The sequence below is a fragment of the Pongo abelii genome, chromosome X (genome assembly GCF_028885655.2).
Source record: "Pongo abelii isolate AG06213 chromosome X, NHGRI_mPonAbe1-v2.0_pri, whole genome shotgun sequence".
NCBI lineage: Eukaryota > Metazoa > Chordata > Mammalia > Primates > Hominidae > Pongo > Pongo abelii.
This window is the reverse complement of record NC_072008.2, coordinates 7,699,550-7,718,426: the sequence shown is the minus strand read 5'-3', so window position 1 is coordinate 7,718,426 and position 18,877 is coordinate 7,699,550. Positions and strand designations below refer to the sequence as shown.

At 38.5% G+C, this 18,877-nt stretch overlaps 1 long non-coding RNA gene across 1 annotated transcript in view; it reads right to left on the bottom strand.

Annotated features, from left to right (window-relative positions):
• Positions 1–6,416: 6,416 nt before the first annotated feature.
• LOC129052882 (uncharacterized) overlaps positions 6,417–18,877 on the bottom strand; it is a 145,570-nt gene continuing 133,109 nt past the window's right edge. The window contains exon 6 of the long non-coding RNA XR_008518008.2: positions 6,417–7,712. This is a non-coding gene — a long non-coding RNA (uncharacterized LOC129052882). The remainder of the gene's footprint in view (positions 7,713–18,877) is intronic.

Sequence of the window (18,877 nt, the reverse complement as noted above, 5' to 3'; positions counted from 1 at the left end):
TAGGGCATCTTCTATTCTGATCAGCCACAATATCTCAATTCAGGGGCTTCTGGACATGAATGTTTTGTATAGAAACACAGAAGGATCGCTAACAGAATTATAGACCACTTTCAGAGTCAGCCCGATATTACAGTCTGATAAAAAGAAAAATGAAGCAGAAAACTGCCTGATAGAAAGGCAGGGACCCTCTATGAGTCCATCAAGCAGAGGATGGTGCGTTGAATTCTGTGACTCCTAGCCAGATGAGCAGTCCACTTGATGACATCCAAAGGATTTAAAGACTCCAGTCTGCCACAGGCATCACATCTACCTTCTTGTTGATAACACTTATGAGCGGCACCATGATGTTGGACAAAAAAAAAAGAGGAAGCAGAGCCTGGCCATCTCACTCCTATTACAACTGAGTCTCCAAATCTGCCAGAGGATGGATGAGTGCAGGGTCCCAAAGCAATTAACAATTGCTTTGTTAAATTGTTTTCTTTCTTGCAAAATCAGAGAGGGCACCTAAAGAGAAAAGAAAAGCAGTAGCTGCTCATGGCGAAACACACACATTTGAATTCCTCTGCAGAGCTGGTGAGGGTTGATGGAGATGGATGATGAAGTAACACAGAGGCATGGCCTATGGATGCTTGACTACTTAGAGTGACGTGTGTTCTCTGGAGGAAAAGGGTCAAGGTGAAGAGGGAAGAGATGGTTTCATGGAGCTCAAACAGTAGGCTGAGGAGGAAGGCAGTGGACAACCTCTCTAGGTGGCAGCAGAGGAAGGGGCTTGGCCATTTTCTAGCTGTGTGACCAGGGCACCTGGTCCACTCCTAGCCTCAGTTTCCTCATGTGCAAACTCAGAACAGTGATTCCTAAATCTCACCATGGTCTGGAGGATTAATGGCAAATTCTCATCATAAAACATAGCTCCGGAAAAGAGGTAGATTCTCAGTGAGGATGGCTGCTTTCATTTGCTATAAAACTTTCATTTGCTATTCTTTTTCTTTTCTTTTTCCAATGATAGTTCTCCTTTGAACATCTTAGTCTAGTCAAGCAGTGGGTGTGTATGGGTAAATTCGCTTGATACTTTAAAAAAGAAAAAAAATCAACCTTGAGGTTGTTTCCCAGCTTTGTCCATCTGGATGCACCTTATAAATTATTTAAGCTCTCAAAGTCTCCGTTGCTTGAACTATAAAATGAAGACTTTCCGTAAGGCTTTGCAAAAATTAGGAAGTAGCACATTTAAATACCCCTGGTACATATATGTATATGCTGAGGTAATGTTACTTCATTGTCTTTTGTCAAATTTTCATCAAAATAGAATTTGTCTTATGCTACATTAGTCACAAGAAATAGCTTTCTATTGCTCGTGATTGTGGTGAAGATGTCTTGTGATTATCTGTTTGGAAAACACTTTCCAAATATGCTCCCTGGATGTTGACCTGCAGTGTAGCTTCCTATTATGCCAAACCGTCCTCCTCTCAAAATATTTCAATGCTGATCGATTGCGTTGTGGTTTCCATTACAGGTTCATAGATTTATGCAATTTTTATGCTGGCCGAGTGTGTAGTCTGACACTACCATCTGACAGCATATCTATCTAACTTTTGAACAAAACATCCTATGCCATTGCTATAGTCCAATCTTGAGTCACACCTCACACATGGGGACACATAGATGCCTTTATGTTCACATGTTTATTTTATTATTTACTCCCTGTGTTTTGGCATACCCATACCTAAGGCTACAACTATGCTTCCGTCTCTCTTTCCAGTATTTTTATTTATTTCATTGTTTGTTTGTTTCTGAGAGCAACTGAGCATTTCCCATACTTCCTCAGTGCCGCATAACCTTTTCTGGCCTGCTGGAGATATGCCTTCTCACCCTTCATTTTATATTGCATGTGCCCTGCCAGCTTTCAAAAAAAGAATGAGGCTGTAGGTGCAATGATCTCCCTGTGATGTGCCTGATTTCTCAGTTATAGTCATCTGCACAAGCTTATAATAGCATTCCAATTTTCACCTCCAGCAAGAAAGGGAAACAGGTGTGAATGTGAGGTGTGTGTGTGTGTGTGTGTGTGTGTGTGATTTGAGCCACAGCCTATTTCCATCTCTGTGCTCAATGTTTTTATTGCTTGTATCCTGTAGGGTAAAACCCTACTGGGAAGATACTTCTAGAGCTTGTACTTGTCCTTCCGTTTCAATTATTCCGCTTTTAAACCACAGCAAGGCAATTTGTAATGACCCACATTGTAGGAATGCCATGGTACAATTCCTTTGAAATGTTTTTGTCTCCAGGATGGTATTTTTAAGCAATATGAGTTAAGTGACAACGTGGTCTTAATGAAAAATGTGCTACAGAAAGAAAGCATTTTTCTAGAGTAATGCTCCCTTTCAGCTACATAAATGCCAAAGCCAGGCAGGGGGGCTTCAGGCACTTAAAAAATTCTAATTGTATGGGCTTCATTCTGTGGCAAATGCTGATTTCAGTGGCAAAAATCAGTGTATTTTACAAAGAGACAGTTTGCTGATTTCCTGACAGCAATATTTCTTTATTTTTCCACACCTTAGTTTTCAGACCACTAGTATTATCAAACAAATGATTGTTTTAACAGCAGGTACCATGGCAGCATGCAGTGGCTCACACTTGTAATCCCAGCATTTTCAGAGGCCAAGGTGGGAGGGTCAGTCTAGGAATTTGAGATCAACCTGTGCATGTCTACAGCAAACACCAAAAATACTAGCCAGACATGGTGGTGTGCCCTATAGTCCCAGCTACTCAGGAGGCTGAGTTGGGAGGATCTCCTGAGTCCAGGAGGTCGAGGCTGCAGTGAGCAATGAATGCACCTCTGCACTCCAGCCTGGGCAACAGAGCAAGACTCTGTCACAAAAAAAAAAAAAAGAAAGAAAAAGGAAAAAGAAAAGAGCACGTACTGCATCTCAACAGCTGAAACACTTTACGCTTGGGTTACATTTTCTTTTGTTTTGTATTGTTTTGCTTTTGCTTTATGAAAATAACAACTATGACATTGCTATTCAAAATTTAGACCTTGAAGCAGAAGCCATGGCCTCACCTGGGAGCTTGTTACAAATGCAGATTATTGGGTACCCATTGCAGACCCACCAGATGAGAACCCGAACTTTTACAAGATCCCCAAGTGATTTGGCCACATCTAAAAGTTTAAGAAGCACTACACTTCAAGAGACATGACAAGAAGGAAAACTGTCACATTTTGTGAATTTGTGCCAATGGTTCTTAAATTTGGCAACATATTTAAAACGGTCTTATGGGATTTAACAAGAGATTTTGGAAGGGTTGGTCTACCGATTTTTTTTTTTTTTTCTGAGATGGAGTTTTGCTCTTGTTGCCCAGGCTGGAATGCAGTGGTGCAATCACAGCTCACTGCAATCTCTGTCTCCTGGGTTCAAGTGGTCCTCCTGCCTCAGCCTCCTGAGTAGCTGGGACTACAGGCGGACGTGACCACGCCGGGCTAATTTTTCTATTTTTAGTAGAGACGGGGTTTCACCGTGTTGCCCAGGATGGTCTCTATCTCTTGACCTTGTGATCTGCCCGCCTCGGCCTCCCAAAGTGCTGGGATTACAGGCATGAGTTACCACGCTTGGTGCCATGGGATTGTTCAGAAGTCCTCCTCTCCCAGGCTAATGTGCAGCCAGGATTAAGAATGTTTCTATTAGTATCCAGAAGAAAATAAAATGGATCCTTATATTTTATGAAATATAAAAATTATATATATGTGTGTATACATATACACACACACCTCCACACGCACATACACACATAACTTTTTGCAGGGAATTTGCTGTGGTCGAAATGTGTTTCCTCCAAAATTCAGGTGTTACCAATGTGACACTACCAATGTAGATAGTAGGGCTTTTAAAAGGCGGCTGTGCCTTGAGGGATCCTCCCTCATGAATGGGATTAAGGCCCTCATATAAGAAGCTGCAGGTAGCATTCAGCTCACTTGCCCTTCTGCCTTTTGCCATGTGAAAACACAGTGACCCTCCGTTCTGGAAGATGCAGCCCTCACCAGACAACGGAACCTGCTGGTGCCTTGATCTGGGACTTCCCAGTCTCCAGAACTGCGAGAAAATACATTTCTGCTCTTTATTAATTACCCATTCTCAGTACTTAGTTATAGCAACACAAAACAGACTAAGACAGAACCCAAAAAATAATCCTCAATGGTTAGAACTAAAATTCCAGCTAGTGTAAAACTACATGGATTCAGTGGATTTGAAAATCTTTGCAAAAAGAGCACAAACGCTATTCTGACAAGAAACCATTCTAAATTTAAATTCTAAGGATTTTTTTTCCTCACAAGAGCCATCCCAGCATCTTATGCCTAAGGATGCTCACACCTACACACATCAAGAACTGTGAAGGGCCTGAGATTTTACTCTACATTCAAGCTTACTAGTTAGCCTGCCACAATGTCACAGGGGTTAGCCAAAGGCATGAGACTCCTGGGTCAGGGATAAAGAACAGATTATTATTCATGGCACAAAAGGAAGCTGAAGCATCACATTTTCATTAGCTCTGTTTGCATCAAAGTCCCACCAGGTTGAAGCAGATAGGCTGAAAGAGGCTCCTACAAATGCAGTAGATATGTTACAGAAGAGGCATCCCATGCTTAAGGATCCTGGTGGATAGAGTTTAGATCTGTGTCCCTGCCCAAATCTCATGTTGAAATGTAATCCCCAGTGTTAGAGGAGGAGCCTCGGGGGAGGTGATTGGATCACAGGGGCAATTTCTAATGCTTTAGCACCATCCCTATAGTGCTGTTCCTATGATAGAGTTCTTATGAGATCTTGTCGTTTAAATGTGTGTAGCACTTCCCCCTTCTCTCTTCCTCCTGCTCTGGCCATGTAAGACATGCCTGCATGCCCTCTGCCTTCTGCCATGATCGTAAGCTTCCTGAGGCCTCTCCAGAAGCAGAGCAGGTGGTCAACACCATGCTTCTTGTACAGCCTGAAGAACTGTGAGCCAATTAAACCTCTTTTCTTTATAAATTACCCAGTCTCAGGTATTTCTTTATAGCAGTGCAAGAACAGACTAATGCAGTGGTGGACATTCTGGCCCTTTGCTCTGGAAGAAGATACTATAGCCTATCTTTCCAAAGCTGTTTGCTATACAAACATCCTTGAAAAGATGGTCTGAAGCAAACAGTAGATAAGACTTCCCTTCAAGACACGGTGAAGCAAGACAGACTCAATGGGAGCTGTTGCCCAAGAAGTAGCACAAGATGTTTTCATTAATGAATGCGATGGCACTTCCATTGGGTGTTACTACATAAAATTTCAGTTAGATGAACATTGTTTCATTGCTGACTTCAATTATAAGCTCAGGGATGCATTCTAATAGTTAGCAGAGTTAACACTTTTATCTAATGAAATCTTCTTTTGTGAAAGCTTTGCTTAAAGTTAATTATTTGAAGGGAAATACATAACTATCTTATTCTCTTCATTGAGAGTATATTAAGAATAACCAAAATAGATTTAGATTGAGATGGTGCAGTTACTGCCAGAGTACAGATTGTAAAATTCTATTTGACCAGAGATAAGAATGTGCCATCATATTGAATACTGCTGTAGTGGCTTCATCTCGACAGTAGCACACTTCAGGGGGAGAAACAATAGCATCCAAAAGTTATGAAAGATGTGAATTGCTGGTGTCAGGGAGTAATTTCAATAGGTTAGGTCATATAAATGTCATAATAGAAAAATTAAGAAAAAAGTATTATAGTGAAAAGTAATAAAAAATGGGTTGTACTTTTCAATCAGGCCTTCTTAACTAATAGTTTTCTCTGCATGCCTTATAGACACTAATTTAAGTATAAACGAACAGTCTTCCATGATTTCCTTTAAATCATCCTGATAATATTGAAGTTTATTAGGAATGCATTGATGCTTAATAAAAATAAGTGATAGTCAAATAGGAATGATTATAGATCATAATAAAATATTAAGATTGAAAATATAGTAAAATGTAAGTCATTGACCATATAATTATCCGCCTTACACAGATCTACTGTTTGACATAAGATGGAAACAACAAAGACAATTAATATGCTTTCCATAGTAATAATTTGCCAGGCATTACACTGTGCTTTTTATTTAAATGGCCCCTTTAATTTTAACAAATACCTCGGCGCCAGTTCTATTGTGGCCATCCCCATTTTACGGACAACAAAGCAAGACTTACAGAGTTCATGTAAGGGTCCACAACAGTTCACAATAACTGCAGCAAGATTCTGAATGCAGCCCCAGCCAAGCTCCTCATAGCTGCCCTTTTCTTAATTAAAATAAATAAAAGCTTAAAATTTTATAGACAAGTACACTTCAAATTTTATAGACAAAGTAGTTATCATTCTTGCACTTAGGTATACCTGAAAACATCTCTTTGTTACAATGGAATGAAAAATAATTAGTTAAGAAGACAGCAACTAAAAATCGTGCCATCTCGTGCTCATTTAACATTAAAGTGTATCTATGGTCTCCTTGATTTTTCAACCTACATAGAGGGAAAGTTTAAAAAGCACTACACTTCAAGAGACATGACAAGAAGTGATAGACATGATAGAGGTGACAGAAACACATGCACACCTTTACCAATCGTCTAACTTTATGAAAGCAAAAATCTAAAAATGTGCACCATCTCATGTTAAATCAACACATTTTACTCTTTGTGTTTCATTCCAATCTTCTCCTTATGTATCCACACGTTTTACAGCTCCAATCTTGCCTGCCATGGATAAAATTTTGTTTTTGCCTTTGTCGCTGAATTGACACAAACAGTTTCAATGTTGTTATACATATTTAGGGATTATCATTTTAATGGCTGTACGATATTTCTATCAGTTGGCAAAATATAAGTTTTTTACTCATTTACTTACTAACACTCAAGTTGTTTTTAATTCTCCTTTTCTTTATTTTGGATTACTTCCCAATATGTATCTTTTAAAACAATATTAGACAGTAAAGTAGGTATTTATTTTTATGCCTCTTTAAACATCAAATGGCTCTTCATAAGAGTTCAACCAACAGACAATGTGCAATGATAGAATTTGCATTATAAACTTAATGATACAGTATGGTACCATTATTTTACATCCCCATCCTCCAACTTTATTAAAGTAAAACACATTTTCACTTTTGTCACAGGTATAATTTCTTGCCAGGAAAAGGCCAATCCAAGAATAGCTGATGCCAACCCAACCCAAGGGTTGGGCCAACCCAAGAATAGCTGATGCACAGCACGCCCACAGCTGGGCACCAAGGGCAACCTGGAGGCAAAGGAAAATCTCTGAACCAGGGAGAGGAAACAACCAAACGAAGAAAGATGAGAGCAGAGATAGACAAGACCTGAGCAGGAGAGGTTCCTCTGTCAATATCTGCCATTCAGGTCATTCAGCTTTGCCCCAAGTATTTACTTCTTGTTGTGTTCCAACAAGAACCAACACAATCTCGTTGTCTCCCAACAAAAATTCTCCCAACACAGTCTCCCAACACAGTCTCTGGAGCCCTTGTCAGTAACAAAAACTCTCTAGAGAGAATCTAATTAGTTCTTTACCTGGTAACTGACAGATGCTGCATCCACCCACTGCATCCACCATGTCAGGCATCTTCCCCAATCCAGTCTGCTGTGAGGTTGTGAGGGTGACGAGGTGCAGCCATTGTATCTGCTTGCTTGGACAGTCTGCTCAACAGGACCTAGGAATTATTGAGACTTCTCTGAGAAGAAGAGGCTGTACAAGCCAGAGAATGGCTTCTAAAACTCCATGTGCAGAGAAATCCCCTGGGGGTCTTGGTAAAATGCAGACTCTGGGTCTGTAGGTCTGGGAATCTGCATTTCTGACAAGCTCTCAGTTGGTGCTGATGTTCCGGGTTGGTAGGTCTGACTTTAAGTTGCAAAAGAATAGCCCACTGATTGTCAAGCTAGGCTGCAAATTCCAATAACCTGGGGTGCTTTAAAATACTAATGTAAAAATCGGCAATTTGAGAATTACAGTAACTCTAACCAGGGCAATTTTGTTCCGCAGTGGACGTGTGGCAATGTCTGGAGACATTCTGAGTTGTTGCAACGTGGGTGGGACAGAGAGTGGGGGAGTTACTGGCATTCAGAAGATAGAGGCTAGGGATGTTGCAAAACAGCCTGCAATGCATAGGACAGCCCCACGGAGCATCATCTGGCCCCAAATGTCAACAGTACCAAGGCTGAGAAACATCCTCTGGTAGGCTCTTGCTCCAAATCATGCCCATCATCTCTGCAGTTGACAGTTATATTATAAAATTAATTGTGCAATAGTTCACTGATGGATAATCGGTTAATGTATGTTGAAACATATTTACTAAGCACAATATTGCTAATTAGCTTTGTCTAACTGCTACATAGAATAGCAAATAGCCAGCCCTGCACTTAGTTTCAGTTATCATGAGGTGCAACATGCTAGGAGAAGTTCCCCGAATTTGCCATACTTCGGAGTGCTGCCCCTTGATATTCTCTAATCTAAACCATGAATTCTGCAACACAGACCTTTGAGGATGAATAATTGCATTGTGATGCTTTTAATATCAAACTCCTTAAAAAAGACTTTTGTTTTAGCATGTTATCCTTTGCATGGTACAGTGTAGCTAAGTGCTTTATAAATGGTGTATTTTATGACCTACTTGAGCAGTTAAACTATCCTACATCTGCAGAATGAAACTGGATGGTGACTCGAATCCTTGAATTATCAAAAATATCAACTTAGCACTCTGCGGAAATATGCAGCTGATGCTACTTGGAGAAATACTAGGGAAGGGCTTTTTATGAATTTTATTCCATGTAGTAGCTTATTTTTTATTTTCTATATTTCCTTCAGAGCTCTGCAAAAATTCTTCAAAGAAGGAAAAAAATAAACTTGGTTGGCATTTTTACCAAGGCACAGAAACCATGTATACGTATAAAACAAATAAAGAGAAAACATACTTGTCATGCAAAATTATATGAGCTACAATCAAAAGACTAGAAAACAATAATTATCAGGATGTTTTATTAATCTCATTTTTAAAATAAAAGAGCTTTCTATGTTGGTTCAAACTCTTTATGCATAGCTCTATATGAGTAAAAAAATACGTGAATATATAAATGATCCTCAACTTTTGATGTGTGTGTGTGCCTATACACATATATCTTGCATGATGGATTTGTGGATGTAAAGGTCAGGTAAGGTTTTTGACATGAACATAAGAGTAGTTCAAGGCTGGGCACAATGGCTCACACCTGTAATCCCAGCACTTCGGGAGGCTAAGGTGGCAGGATTACTTAAGGCCAGGAGGTCAAGACCAGCCTGTGCAACATAGTGAGATCCTGTCTATACAAAAAAAACAAAAACAAAAACAAAACAAAACAAAAAAAATAGCCTGGCATAGTAGCACACACTCCTAGTTCCAGCTGCTAGGGAGGCTGAGGTGGGAAGATTGCTTGAGCCCAGGAGGTCGAGGCTGCAGTGAGCCATGATGGCACCACTGCACTCTGGCCTGGGAAATATAGTGAGACCCTGTCTCGAGAAAAAAAGGAGTAGTTCAAGAGTACAGGGTTTCCTCTGCCTTCTCCCCCTCTGAAGGAGTTTCCTAAGACCCTTATATTTATTGAGCAGGTACTGTAAATAATATTTTGTCTTCATAGCAACACACTAGGTAAGTGTATTTGTATGAGTTTGTAGAATTTTTTAAATGTAGAAAGTTAATTGCCTTGCAGAGGAACACACAGTCAGGATCGAACTTGCCTCTGAACCCAAAGCCCAGGGTCTTGCATCATATCCTGCTACCTCCTGCTACCGGGGACCTTCCTCAGTCTTTCCCAGGGGATGGAATTGCTGCCCAAGCACAACATTCTAATAAACAAAATGACTGCAGAGCTGGAATACTTTTCCCATCATTTCAGCCAATGTATTGATTATGGAGGGTGATCAGATAAGAGATAGCAACCTATGTGAATGGAAGAGGTCACTGAGAAGTAGGACGAGTTAAACCACGGTTGGCTTCCAAACACAGACACTGGTCCCTGTTCCCATTCTGATTTGTGATTCTGCTCAGTGACAGGTCTGCATTACCCTAAGGGTGGAGCTTTGGAATTGCAATTTTTCTAAAGAGCCCCAGCTAGACTGAGATGTCCTGCAGATTTGGGAATGATTCATGGCTGTAATTGGGCTTCAATCACATTTCCATGCTAAGAGGGATGTCCTTACCCTCGAACAGACATGTGTGGAGAACTGGAGTGATTTACACACAGGACCAAAAGCAGAATCATAGCCTCTTGAGGCTGGGAAATTCAGGGGAAAGGGTTCAGGCACGGAAACAAGACAGCTCAACCCTCATCTTCTCATTCACATTTACTGGCCCTGGAGCCTTGCACAAGCTCTGGAACTTCTGGGCTGTTAGTCCTGCCCTCCTCACCAGACCACCATGTGACTTCTCCCTTCTCAGCAGAATTTTCTCACAACTTGTGCAAGAATCTTGTGCAAGAGAGCAGCAATCTTTATTAATCAAATTACTTCAGAAAGAACAATTCCTTCAGCATAAGCTTTTCTAATGTTAACCATGTAAAAGCTAGTTATTGGCATACATTTTAAACATTGCAACTTTAGCAAACATTTTAGAGGTTATTCGTTGTTCATAATTGTCAAATAATTAATTATTGCTTAATTTAATAACGCACTTTTATGTCACATAATAAAGTATGTGTGTGTGTGTGTGTGTGTGTGTTTGGGGGGCACTGTGTGTTAGGGTCACATTTAGCTTAAAATAACTTTTTTTAATAAAAAAAATGGTTTGCTACCCATATGCATTTCAAAAGGTGTTCCATCTCTTTCTTTACCCACAATTGTTTGTGCAGGAATAAGTAGGTGTCCTTTATTGAGACACCCTAAGTAAGCCTTTTAAACTTCGAATTCTCAGGCTCTGTACCCTTGGCTCTCATCTCGTGCATTACAGTGAGGATGTGGCTCTCATTTTAGGATTGTCAGCTTAAAGATAAGCACAGGATGTGTGGATGACTTAGTTACCTGAGCAAACATTAGTAGGTGGACTCAATTCTAGGCAAACAGCCAAACGAAGTCTTGAAAATACAAAGCTCCAGATACTGTTTTTCAAGTTCAGCAGCACTTTCAGAGGAATTCTGAGATAATAAAATACTGCAATTCTGAGATTGCAAGGCAAGAAAGGTCTGAGACTGCCTGAAGACTGAAAAGGAGGAGGCCTGACTTGCCTACAGAGGAAGTAAATTCCACGCACCAAGAAGAAAGGGGAGCAAGTGAGATCAAGCGGTAAAGATACCAAATCCCGGGTCTTCTCACCCTATGTATAAGTGATGGCTGATGTTAGCCGCAGCCAGCCACATGGAAGTGTCTGGAGGAGGAAGGGTGGCACAGGAAGGAAAACACACAGCAGCTCCCATCCAAGACACCAATCCACATTCTGAGTTTAGAATAAGCTCTACATAGGTACAAACCATTTTTAAAAATGTTATTTCACATGAAACTGCAAGGCAAAGGCCCATAGACACCAGATTGCAACACAAAAATTACATCGAATTTCTCATAAGCAGAATTTGAAGCAAATATAAACAATAAGTTTAATGCAATGGGCTGACTTCACAATATAGAATCTTCTCACTTGTTCTTAAGAACCAGCATGTGTGGTGGCTCACACCTGTAATCTCAGCACCTTGGGAGGCCAAGGCAGGCAGATCACTTGAGGTCAGGAGTTCAAGACCAGCCTGGCAAACATGGTGAAACTCCGTCTCTACTTTGAAAAAATACAAAAATTAACCAGGCATGGTGACGGGTGCCTGTAGTTCCAGCTACTTAGGAGGCTGAGGCAGGATAATCACTTGAACCTAGGAGGTGGAGGCCGCAGTGTGCGGAGATTGCACCACTGCACTCCAGCCTGGGTAACAGAGTGAGACTCCATCTCAGGAAAAATAAATAAATAAGTAAATAAATAGAACTAGCATGTGATGGACTCACTAGCATAAGACATTCCTACACCGTGTCCTTACAGAATCAGCCTGCTACCTTTGTTTCCATCAGTTTGGTCATGTATTCAAAAAAAAAAAAAAGGAAAAAAGACAAAAGGATCGTGCTAAGGACTCATACTGAATTGTTATGTAATTCTACCAAGTCTTTCCAACATCACAGGAAGAAACATCCAAAAAGTTCTCGAGATTCCTACACATCTCAGGCACACATCTATACATAGCTGCATACCACACAATCTCTTATATCAACCTGTTTGGCAATAGTAAGTTGAAATCCAAGTCTTCCCCCAAAGGCTGATTTTTGTGCCTATGCTTTAAAGCAATAAAACCAACCTGTGTTATTTGGATAAAGAGTGATCTTGTTCTTTGACTTTATTTATTTATTTATTTCTCTACGTGTTTTATGCGTTATGGGGAAATGCTATTGCACTGTAAGTAGTTTAGCCCTTCTTAAGTCAAAATTTCACTTAATACCTTTCCCTGACCATCGCCAGTTGGATTAGTAATCACGGCAGCTGCACAGCGGCTGCCAGTGGGTGGGGAGTAGGAGCCAGGAATTAAGTAGATGTTTGTTCAAAACATGAAATCATGAGATTTAAGTTAAATTGAGAACACAGCAAGGATGCATGTTCCCTCACTGTGACAGAAATGAACACCTCACATGGTATAAACTGATAACGTTCCATAGTAAAATGTTATTGCAACAGCCCTTTCACTAGCAACCTGTTGAATTTCTCAGAGAAGAAACAGACAAAATACCATTGTTATTTGTTCCTTCGTATCTCCCATACGTATACTAAAGATCTCAAAATAGTTTGAAATATCACTGCTAAATGAAGATGACAGTAACAATGGGAAAAAATCTATATTCTAAAAATTCACCTAAGCTTTTATTAATACCTGGGGGAAGAAAATGTAGAAAAAAGGATGATGCAAATTTCTTGAATGCACAGTTATCTTCTTTATCTGAGTACACTCATTTTTTCACATTATATTATAAAGCTCTTAATATAAACATTGAACCAGTACCTATATGTCTTCCATCACAGCACCTAGGGGCTAAGTATAGTATATATGACTTAGAGGATTTTCCCATAGTTTGCTTGTCTTTTAAATGTTTTAATAAACAACGCTGCTTTATAAGAATACTTTGTCCTCAAATACAGAGTTTGGAATGCTAATAATCACATGTAAAACAAATAAGACAATTTTATGGATGTACTCTGAGCATCTTCATGCATTTTCACAATACAATGTCTTCTAAGGGTCTTGCTCCATGATTTAAGCAATAAACACAACTTCTCAGTCCTAGGTTGTCATCCTTGGGAGGATGACTTGAGCCCAGGAGTTCAAGGTTGCTGTGAGCTATGATGGCGCCACTGCACTCCAGCCTGGGCAACAGAGTGGGAACCCGTCTCAAACAAATAAACAAACGAAAAATGATGCCCCTGTGATGTGGCCCTATGTCACACCTAAACAAGCAGGTGATTCATTGAAACACCTGTCATCTTAGCGTCTCACAAAGGGATGTAATTTGGGAATGCTTATCAACCTCAGGTTTCAGAAGTTTTTACTTCATGGCCCAACTTGCCCTGTGTACATTTCAAAGAAACGAAGCCAAACAAAGCAAACCTTGAGCATATCTTTAGCCCTTCCCATTTAGACAGAATTTCAGTAGCTTTCTCATACCGCTTTCCCTCCTCATAAATATGGAAAATGAAGAAAACCCTTGGTCTCTAAAATCAACAAAAAAAGGCTGAATTTAATAGGATGCATTTCGCTAAGATAATGGTTACTTGAAAATCTGTCAAATGCAAACCTGCTGTGGACTGAAAACTTTCCTCCATACCTAAAGATGAACAGGATATGTTAAAAAATCAATAACAGTCTATCTAGGGGATATATATATATATATATATACATATATATATATATATACACATACATATATATATATATATATATACATATATATATATAACCACTATGAATACATATGGCTATATGAATTTAAGAAAGATGTCCTGTGAGCTTTTTATGCTCCCGAGTTTTGACTGAAGAACAGAGGGATAAGTTCACGTTACAGTCTACATTTATACTTATGAAACCAGGTAGAACCTGCGGTGAGAAGCTCAGATTGTTATTTATAAGTCCAAAGAGTGAAGTGAATCTGTCAGTATTATTTCCATTTCCAATGAAACAATGACTTGGTGTAATTCAACTGTTGTGATAAAAAAAATCCATAGTTGTTTCTCAGGATTATGTAAAAAATAAGTTCTACAGCTATCTTAGAATTTCCAAAATATGCTTACATTTAAATATTATGTCATTTTAGGACTTTGAGCCTCTTAAATCTTTAATTGCTAGCATTAAAAAGAGATTAAAGAAGACAAGAGAAAACAAGAAAAATAAGGAATAAAAGACAATAAAGCTGAATTATTAGAGTGGTTGAATTCAATTTCAAGATCTATCCCTCCACCTACATATGCATATGTAGGTATATGTCATATATATGACAATGATGTCATCTATGAGAATCTTATATATTTATATCTATATAGCCATAGACATATATATATCCGTAGTTCTACTGTGTGTATAGAGCATTGCTTCATTCACTGAGCACTTTCAAAGGAACATAACCTAGGAAAACTAGTTTGAATTTATCAATTTAATGAGTTCCCTTTTAACTAGACTCCAAATTTATGAAAACTCTGCTGGAATCCTAATTTATCACTAGAAAAAGTGTTGTCATTTGGAAATGTGGGGTGTTATAAAGGTGAACAGGCCCCCTAAAAAATCCTGTTGATTCTTGTTCTTGAAGTAGTTTCCTCCTCCTCATTCATTCCCTTATTTTTCATCAAATTCCATTGACTTCTGAAGTTTTTGGAGAACGAAGTTCATACACAACTCTCATAATATTGACTAGGAGGTCAAGTGACTTAAGTATGGGATAGAACTGATAAATAACTATTTGGTTCTTCACAGAGACATTATCAGATTAAAATGCTCCCCTAAGACTGGCAGAAAGCAGGAAGATTTCCCTTCTACACACCCATATAACTAACAAAATCCAATAACTCCACACATTTGTTGAGCTAGGTAAATGATGCATCAGGGAGTAAAAATATCTCATCATTCGCCTCATCATTCCAATAAAAAATATTATCATTATCTCCACTATTAAGTGTGCAGGACTAAAAATAGCTTCACAATGAAAATGTTCTTTAAATAGGGGTCTTTAAATACAGAATAATATTATTGTGTAAGAGAGATGTTAAATTCTTTTTTTTTAATTTTATTATTATTATACTTTAAGTTTTAGGGTACATGTGCACAATGTGCAGGTTAGTTACATATGTATACATGTGCCATGTTGGTGTGCTGCACCCATTAACTCGTCATTTAGCATTAGGTATATCTCCTAATGCTATCCCTCCCCCCTCCCCCCACCCCACAACAGTCCCTGGAGTGTGATGTTCCCCTTCCTCTGTCCATGTGTTCTCATTGTTCGATTCCCACCTATGAGTGAGAATATGCAGTGTTTGGTTTTTTGTCCTTGCGATAGTTTGCTGAGAATGATGGTTTCCAGTTTCATCCATGTCCTTACAAAGGACATGAACTCATCATTTTTTATGGCTGCATAGTATTCCATGGTGTATATATGCCACATTTTCTTAATCCAGTCTATCGTTGTTGGACATTTGGGTTGGTTCCAAGTCTTTGCTATTGTGAATAGTGCTGTAATAAACATACGTGTGCATGTGTCTTTATAGCAGCATGATTTATAATCCTTTGGGTATATACTCAGTAATGGGATGGCTGGGCCAAATGGTATTTCTAGTTCTAGATCCCTGAGGAATCGCCACACTGACTTCCACAATGGTTGAACTAGTTTACAGTCCCACCAACAGTGTAAAAGTGTTCCTATTTCTCCACATCCTCTCCAGCACCTGTTGTTTCCTGACTTTTTAATGATAGACATTCTAACTGGTGTGAGATGGTATCTCATTGTGGTTTTGATTTGCATTTCTCTGATGGCCAGTTTCTTACGTGTGCAAGAATGTTTACTGTCACATCACAAATTACGTAATGGGAAATGAGAAAGTCTAGACAAAATGAAGTCCAACAGAAATCACTTTTCCAAATTTAACTTATCCACACTTTATGGTTTATTTCATATTTTGAGAGTCCAATTATCTACAGCTTTCACACCTCAACACCTTTTCTAAACACAACTCTGATTCTTCTTAAAGGTACCAGTAAGATGAAATCAAGTGTATTTGCAATTTAGACCTTGTTATTTTTGTTTCTTATAAAAAAAATAGATACAATCAAGAGTGCCTTGTGTCAAATCTCTTGTGGATGCATTTTTTTAAAATGACATGTGCTATAGGATCAAAGGTCTTTAACGTGATTAAGAGACCTATTATTTGCAAGAGAAAACATTAGAGATCAAAACCATCATGAGATATGTTTGCTTCATGGCTATGATTATGATCAATTTGCATAAAATGAATGCTTTTGTGCCTTAATGTTTTGGGGAAAGCATACGTGTTTTAAATATCTATAACTTTTGTTTCTATTATAAATGAAAAGGAAAAGAGAGAAAAGGGGAAGATCACTGTAAGACTAAGTGTCTAGTAGGTAGGGTCAGTTCTCAGTTCCTCCAGTGTGTTTCTGTGTTCCTGTAACAACCTTGACTCTTCCAAGAAAAAGAGTTGGGAGAAAGGTGATTGGGAAAAGTAATGACCCATGTCTCTAGCTTTCATACACGCATTCAATAAAATATACAAATGTGTGCTCTGAAACAAGTATAGAAACCTCTCCGACTAGTTGGTATCAATTTTCACTCCATCTTTAGGATCTGGTAGCCTTACAACTGAGGCATGTTGCAGAATATTCCACAGTATTTTACTAACCACTGTAACGTCTTCTATTTTTAAACTTTAATGGCTTTTTTAAATGATCTCTCCAAGTCCAAATCCTGAATGCATCCCTGTATTATGCAGTGTGAACCTTAAATTACATGAGAAATGTTCAAATTAATGATGTTCAAATATTAAATTGATCTGTCAGGGCTCAGTGAAGCCATGAAACTAGTCTAGCAATTTGGACCCTCTCCTTTCCTGGGATAATTTAATGCCCTAAAAGGCTCCTAATTTCAACATATAATAGGTATACTATATTTTAAATAACTTTCATCTTTCTGTAGCAGTTAAATGGTATAATAAGTTCTGGTATTAAAGAGTCCAGTATGTAGAGAAAAATCTTTTATAAAGTCAAGAATAATATTTTACTGAGTTAGAATTCAGGTTTCATTTTTCCTGGACTGTGTTTTGAGATTTTTTCATTTCTCTCCTTAAACCGAAGAGCATCTGTTTTGTAAAATACATGAGATACTTTGAATCACTTTGGCTTCTACTGATAGTTTAGACTTTGGTTTACACCACCAAATGCTCTTGCTAGTTCCTCTGCCTGTTTCCAATTTCCTTGTTTATTCCTTATGAAGTTTATTTCAAAATCTTGCTTGCTGAGACCCCTGAAGGCTCATTAAGCATGAAGGTCATAGACATATTAATGAAAGTTTAAACATGCTGCTTGGTAGCATAGCTGTGACTGATGGGCACTGAGTAAACAAAGGACTCACCCAAACCCAGGATCAAGTCTCTGCCATCTGAATTATCCCTGCTTATTTTTACAAACTGGACAGTTCTGGTGTCTTACATCACTAGTGCTTCTACTAACAAACAAACTGGGAAATCTAAAATACCACCGATGACAACAATCCAAAACAGGTGTAAATACTTGGCATTTCAAGAAGGCTTCACCAAGAAGCACAGCTTAATTACAGAGAAGCAATTGTGAAGATGGAAATAAATGATCACACTTCCCTGATGTTTCTCGAGACCCTGACAATTATGTAAATATAGTTTCTGCACATTTATTGTGTCTAATATTCTTCATTTTAGTTCTTCAGAGAAAGCTATTAACCATAGATAAGTAAACACACACGCACGCGCACACACACACACACACTGCAACACAGACATGTTATAACGAACAGCTAATTCCAATCAACAAAAATTTTTCATCATTGACCCACATAAGAAAAATTTTAATGCATGACTTTTAACTGCATAAATACATTATGTTTTATCTAGTTGTAATTATCAATATTATAAATCTATGAATCAAAACATACTATATATTTTTATGTCTACATTAGTATAGTGCTTACACTAAAGAGGTAGCCTAATTTTAAAATTTACAAAATTTGTCCTCTGTTAAAACCACTGAATTTATACTCACTGAGTAATTTTGATTGAGCAAAATGAGCAGTATGTTTAGTTAGAACTATTTCATTTGACTTGCCAAAATTTTTTAGTCCTTTTTAAACTGCCAATACTATTAATCATCCCAAATTCTGGGAAGTAGGCTCAACCTGACCACAGATTATTTAAAATTGTTTATGTGGGATTCTATCTGCCAAAGGACTTCTAATAATGACTTTGTCTTACTATTTTTTTGTTATGATTACCATTTTTTGTCACTAGAAGAAGAGATAGAAAGATGCCATGGCTCTGATTATTTAAATTTGAGCAAGCCCAGCTGTAAAATTATGCTGCTTTGCTTTGAGTTGTGTGTGGAAATTGTGAGAGACTCAAGCTCATTCCAGTAGACTCGGTGGACAACAAAAAGGCATTGCTGATTCTCCCCTTTGAGAACTTGTATGCAAGAATATTGGCTCAGCCTGACACTTGCTCATGTTCATTATGCATGTTTCCATATCTGGATGCATCCCTGATAGGAGTCCATAGACAAGCTTACTAGTACCCAGTGCAGTCTATAGACT